Below are 7,145 nucleotides of genomic sequence, written 5' to 3'. Positions count from 1 at the left end.
TTTTGTAAATTCACTTGGAAAGTTCTATTAGGGAAGAATTTGAAAACTGAATCTCGACTAGCCAAATAGACCACTAGTCTTTGGTTCTTTCTACATTAATGGGCTACGGGCTATGCTGGAGGAGTAGGGCTGAGAACAGAGAGAATAATTGCTAACTTTTCATTGTTGTTACCTGTGTTCTTTCTATATTTTTTTAACCTTTTTATTACGGAAAATTTAAAATACACACAAAAGTATACATACCATTATGTATTTATCACCCACTGGCCAATCCCATTTCACCTTGTTGCTGAGCAAGGGCTCGTTACCCAATGCACACAGAAGCAGATACCATGATACACCCGTCTTTGAAAGATGCAGTTTATTGTGCAATAGGTTGGTAAGGAGACAGAAGGAGAGGCTCTCAACTGTCTCCGGGATCTAAGGAATAGTGTAAGGTTTAAGGGATCAACGAGGGCAGGCTGGGATGCAGGAGCCCTGGCAGGATGAGTTTCAACTAGCTGATCAAAATTTTCTCTTCTGCACATGCTCCTGGCTGGCTCACTGCTCTTGAAAAATAGCTTTAACATCCTACTGTTAAAATGAGGTCAGCACAGTCAACAAAAATAAAGTTGTTATGCAGATTCAGGTCATTGCCTTTTTCATTGAGAGAGTTTCCAGAGATTTCTTCAGACGTCCTCTCCTTCCTGGCACAGAGAGGACGGCACCCTCTCTCAATGCTCTCTCAATCTCAAATGCAGGTTTGTCCTATAAATGTAAACTTATACAATCTATACCCACCTGTGTTGTGTCCCCACCCCCCCGCTGGTGCCCCACATTATTTTGAAGCAAATCCAAGACATCATATAATTTTATCCATAAATATTTCAGTATATATCACTAAAGGACAGTATATATCACTAAAGGTAAAGGACTGTTTAAAAAATTCCATTATCATATCTAAAAAATTAACAATAATTCTTTAATATAACCTAGTTAGAGTTCAAATTTCCAGTTGCTTCATAAAGTTATAACTTTTAAGGAGTTTACTTGAATTAGGATCTCTATCAGGTCCACATTGCAATTGATTGATATGTCTCTTAGTCCATATGACACTGAGCCTCTTAATCTCAAATTCGTGTGCCCAATGCACAGTAAGCCAAACCCTGAGACATCAGTGCTTGGAGATGGAGAAAGATTATTCCAATCGGCCAAAACGAGGAAGTGGGAGCCTCGGTTCCCTCAAAGCTGCCTCCCCAGGAACAGAAAGCAGGGTTTTTTTATAGAGCTAAGGGGCTTGGCAAGAGGAGCTTCCGGGAAACAAAGGGGTCACTCCCCATAAACTCCTGGACAATCTGACTTCCGGAAGGCAACGGCTGCTGAGGGCCGGCCATCTGGTGATGGCAACCTCCCAGAAGGTGTTCTCCTCCTTCTGAGAAACAAGCTCACGAATCCTCTGGAAAATAAGCTCGCAAATCCTTGAGACTCCTGAGTCACCTCTCAAGTTAAACAGGAAAAACAGCAAATTGGTTTAACATCTACAGTGCCCCTCAGGTACCAGCTTCACATATGTTTCCCCACCCCTCACACCCCAGCCCCTTGTAAAATTTTTTCATGAAAATTAATTTATTTAACGTGTTTCTCTCTCCTCTCCTTTGAATTTCTTAAAAGTTGATTGTTGGAAGTAGAGTCTCATTCAGATTCACGTTCAATGTTTTTACAAGCCTACTTCCCGGGGAATAGCGTCTTCTACTAGCAGGAGGCTCTTCATGTCTGATTGTCCCTTTTTTTGTCGTGATGATAGGTGTTGACGCTCAGCACCTAGATCCTTCAACACATGAAGGTTGTCAAATGGTGATAGTCTAATCCCATCGTTCCTTAGACAGCACTTAAAGAGAAACGCCCTTCATTTACTACTTGGTTACCCAGTCACACAGTTCATACAGAAAAGCAGGACAAAAGCTTGATTCTCTTCTTTTTCTTTTTTTTAAAGATTGGCACCTGAGCTAACATCTGTTGCCAATCTTCCTTTTTTGCTTCTTCTTCTTCTTCTCTCCAAAGCCCCCCAGTACATAGTTGTATATTCTAATTGTGAGTGCCTCTGGTTGTGCTATGTGGGACGCCTCCTCAGCTTGGCCTGATGAGCAGTGCCAGGTCCGCACCCAGGATCCGAACCCGTGAAATCCTGGGCCACTGAAGCGGAGCGTGGGAACTTAACCACTCAGCCACGGGGCCAGCCCCTGGTTCTTTTTCTTTATTTACCAGTTTTCAGAATACTGAGTTGACTTCCTAGCATCCTCCAACAGGGAACAATATATTTCTTTTTAGTAACGTTGTTAACTCATCTTTAAATATATTTGATGTGTTTGAATCCATTGCAGTTTTTATCCTTCTTGATGCTGAAGTCTTCCCACTTTTGGACAGTGGGAGGCTCCCCAAGTTGGCTCCTGAGTCCTTCTCTAGGACCCAAGTCATCTTTGAAAGCTTCCGTACTCTCTGATATGAGAAGATCTTCCAGGCTCATTTCATATATTTCCTGGAGCCAACAATTTCTCCAAGGACTACTGGTTCCTTTTAGTGGGAAATGGTATTTTGAGATATACTAGTTATGTTTTAATTTTATGATGTTTTGGGATCTTGAGGAGCCTTGACGACTGGGAGGAGACTGCCCCTCCCAGGGCTGGCTGATGCCTAAAAGAATAGACAACTCACCTGCAAACATACCTTTCATATGCAAGTCCATACCCCCAACCTCCTTTATCTAACTCTCATACATCAAGCCAATATTTCCATTCTCCTGAATCAGCCCAGGGCCAGGTACCAGACAACCAGAGCCTGGAGCCCAGAGCCCACTGATATTATTCAGATTATCCAGTTCTAAATGGTTTACTTTGCCTTGCCTTTCCCACAGAAAACACAATAAAGCCTCTACACCACAGCTTCTCCTCTCTTCTTCTGCTTCCTGCCTAAACCGAGTGCTTCTCCATGTGGCCCTGCATGGTAAGGCATGCCTTCTTCTCTTGGGAAACATAAGTAATATATTATTCTTTTGATGGCGGTAGCCTCTCTGTGCCATTACTCAGTCACCTCATAAATTAGTATCCTGTGGGCAAATTTTAACACAAGAGCTCACAATCTGGAGGCCAGGAGTGCTCGTTGCTACAGGGACAGAGCCAGGAAATACATTCTAAACTCACACTGATAGCTCCCACTCAAAATCAGGGGGATTCTGCTTGACCTCTTCTGTCTTATATCCACATACCCTTCCTCCCACACTGAGAATTCTGGTTCTCATTTATTCTGGGAATGACGGAATTACCATAGCACAGATTGTACGGCTTTATCATACCACAACGATCTCAGAATAACAGTTCTGTTAGCAAAAATGCAACTACTTTACACAGTTTAAAATCTTTATTTTAGTGGTTCTCTTTTGTCCTCAAGATATAACCAACCAGGGATGTGCACCTAAATTACTGTGTTTCACAGTCACTAAGAAGAGCTCCTTCTCTGGGTTGTTATCCCCAAAACTGGTTTGTCCGTTTTATTTTATTTTTGAGGGATGGCTTTAACATTTTTGAATGTTATTTTATGATTATGTAAATTATTTACATGGCTCCAAAGCAAATCTACAAATGAAGTTATGTTCAGAGAAGTCTGGCTTCTACTCCTGGCTACCTCCTCCCCATGACCTCATTCCCTCTGTCCTGTATAGGTAACCATTTTTATTTAATTGGTTATTCTTCCATTATTGTTCTTTTAATATAAGTATATATGTATCTAACATATAAGTATGTGTATATGTTTTTGTATATTTAATGTGGTTGCAGACCCTGTACACTTTTCTCTACCTTGCTTCTCTCACTTGGCAACACACGCTGGAGATCACTGTGTGGTAGCATTTAGAGATTCCCTTCACTCCTTTTACGTGACTAGCTGCTAACTGTGATTGAGTGCTCAGTCTTCAAGTGCCAGGCACTGTGCTAAGTGGCTTACACAGATTATCTCATTTAATCCTCAGAACAACCCAGTGACATTGGCACTATTATAATTGCCATTTCACATGAGAAATTGAAGGTTATGTAATTTGTCCAAGGTCAGTCAGCTGAAAAGCAGTGAATAATCTTTTATGATGGAAGGAGGAAATGGGTAAATTTTATGTCTACATTATCCATGTATTTCTTTATCTCTAGTTAGACATAGAGATGAGAAACCATTTACACCCGTGAATTAGTAGACGTCAGTGTCCCAAAATATGCAGAAGCCGTGTCTGGTTTGTAAACAATGATTCATGGAGAAGTTTCCATGGATGCAGAGGGCTTTTAGAGCAGGCAGAAAATAAAAATAGACACATAAAGTAACTTGAAAACCATTTTAAAAAGCTATTCTAGCATGTGAAAAAAAGTGTAGATTAACTCTATAAATAATGAGGTGACTTGGAATCAGTGAGAAATCAAAGTAGGTGTAACATCACAAAAGTCATCTGGAGATTGTAATTCTTTGGACACAAAACTAGAGACACCTCTACTGACACACTCCATCTCTTTGTCCATTTTGTTGTTGTTGTTCTCTTTTTGTTTGTTTGTGCGCTTTCTCATAGCAGGGTCTCTTTCTGCCATCAGCTGCAGCTGGTACCTCCCCCAGGGCAGGTGGGACAGGTTCTAGAGAAAGAGGAATGAATGGCTGGTGGGCTGGGATGACACCCCAAGTGGCTTTGGGTTTTTTTTTTTTTTTTAAAGATTGGCACCTGAGCTAACATCTGTTGCCAATCTTCCTTTTTTTCTTCTTCTTCTTCTCCCCAAAGCCCCCCCAGTACATAGTTGTATATTCTAGTTGTGAGTGCCTCTGGCTGTGGCATGTGGGATGCCGCCTCAGCATGGCCTGATGAGCGGTGCCATGTCCGCGCCCAGGATCTGAACCAGTGAAACCCTGGGCCGCCCGAAGCCGAGCGCACAATCTTAACCACTCGACCACGGGGCTGGTCCCAGCCCAAATGGATTTGTATTCTACTCGTATGCTTATTTTCACCTTTCTTTTAGACTGTTAGCAAATTTAGGCAGGCCCTGTTACACTCATTCTTGTATGCCTGCCCCCATCTCAGCTAATGGACCAGATGGACACTTGACTCAAAGGGAGCCAATCAGACTCTTTCGTTGGAATTTTTGATTAGGATCCAGAGACGCTGAGTGGCCTCTGCTGGACACTGACCTCCTGATTCCCACCCCTGCTCCCTACCCTCATCATCACGACTCAGTATTCAGGCTGGCAACTGAAAAGGTGCTCTACATTCTTCTCCTTCTTTCACTTCCCACCCATCCCCATCCTATCCATCAGTAAATCAATCATGCTGATGCTAGCTCTAAAATATATCTCAGATTCGCTCGCTCTCTCTGTCCCATAGCTAGCACCTGTCTGGGTGTCTGCCATCTCTTACCTGGACAACTGCAGCGCCTTCCAAATTAATGCCCCTCTTTCTGGAGTGATCTTAAGATGTAAATCAGGTTAAGTCTCACCCCTGCTTAAAATCCTTCAGTGGCAACTCTCTGCACCCAGAATAGAATCCAGACCCTGGTCTGGGAAGCCCTGCCTGCCTCTCCTGCCTCATCCAGGTGGCTGTCCCCTTTGCCCGCCTCCCTCCAGCCACACTGATCCTGTGTAGGTTGGGTACACACCTGGCACTTCCCTATTCTCAAGCCTGTGCTCATCAGGGGCCTGGAATTCCTGCATTCCCTCCGCACTTGTTGGCTCCTCCTCATCTCTCCAGCCTCAGCTTAAATGTCACCCTCTCAGAGGAGCTTTCCCTGAGCACACAATCTAAAGTAGGTCATCGATGTTTCTCTTCTCTCGGTGCCTCATTTGTTTCTTTCCTGGCACTTAGCATAATGTATAATTATTTTTATTTGTGTATTTAATTGTCTTCCCAACTACAGTGTAAGCTCCATGAGGGCGGGAACCATACCTATTGTGTTGGCCATTACATCATATCCAGTTGTGGAAATAAGGACAGGCTTGGTATTAGTCAGGGTTCTCCAGAGAAACAGAACCAATAGGATATATATGTATATATATATATAAAAAATAGGAGAATTATTATATGAATTGGCTCATAGGATTATGGAGGTCGAAAAGTCCCACGATCTGCCATTTGCAAGCTAGAGAACCAGGAAAGCTGGCTGTGTGTCCCCTACAGCTAAGGAGGCATTGTGGATGAGTGTCTTGCCAGCACTCAGGAAATCTAGAGGCAAGAAGTGGGCTGGTGAGCTGCCTTGGGAGGAGCATGAAGAAGGGTTGCTGCTGTACTGGGATAGGCTTGCCCGCCCAGTTTCTCAGGGCATGGAGAGTGAGAGTGTGTCTCATGGACCTGATGGTAGCTGAGAGGGAGAGAGAGAGAGCCATGGAGCCGGTGATTTGTCTTAGACAACCACCAGTTGGGCCATCCAGAGGAGCAACAGAACCTCAGCCACAGGAGGACGTTGAAGCAGACTCTTAGGGACTGTGGACGGAGCAAAGAAACTGCTGGATTCCTGGGTCAAGAGAACTCAGGTGAAACCTGATCAGTGGTGTTAGGGTTCTTAAAAGAGAACCCCATGTATAAATATCAAATCACTATGATGCACACCTGAAACTAATAAGATGGGGCCAGCACCGTGGCCGAGTGGTTAAGTTCATGGCTCTGCCTTCGGCGGCCCAGGGTTTCACCGGTTCGGATCCGGGGCACAGACGTGGCACCGCTCATCAGGCCACGTTGAGGCAGCGACCCACATGCCACAACTAGGAGGACCCACAACTAAAAAAAATATATACAACTATGTACTGGGGGGATTGGGGGAGAAAAAGCAGAGGAAGAAAAAGATTGGCAACAGCTGTTAGCTCAGGCGCCAATCTTTAAAAAAAAAAGCTAATAAGATATTGTACATCAATTACACTTCAATCAACAAGAGAGAGAGAGAAAGAGAGCCCATGGGAAAATCAGCTTTAAACACCTCAAGGCGGACAGCATGAAGCCATCCTCCTATGGTACCAGTCAAGTAAAAATGTACCTGGCCCCCTCCTACTCCTGCTTCCTGTAATCCCGAGGGGTCCAAAGCAGAGTCAGAGAGCTGGGGTGAAGGGGGCAGGACTGGAGCTGGGAGCAGGAGACAGACTCCTCCTTCCCCACACCCCCA

Source organism: Equus caballus, chromosome 15, assembly GCF_041296265.1.
Source record: "Equus caballus isolate H_3958 breed thoroughbred chromosome 15, TB-T2T, whole genome shotgun sequence".
NCBI lineage: Eukaryota > Metazoa > Chordata > Mammalia > Perissodactyla > Equidae > Equus > Equus caballus.
Note: the sequence above shows the minus strand (reverse complement) of the source record.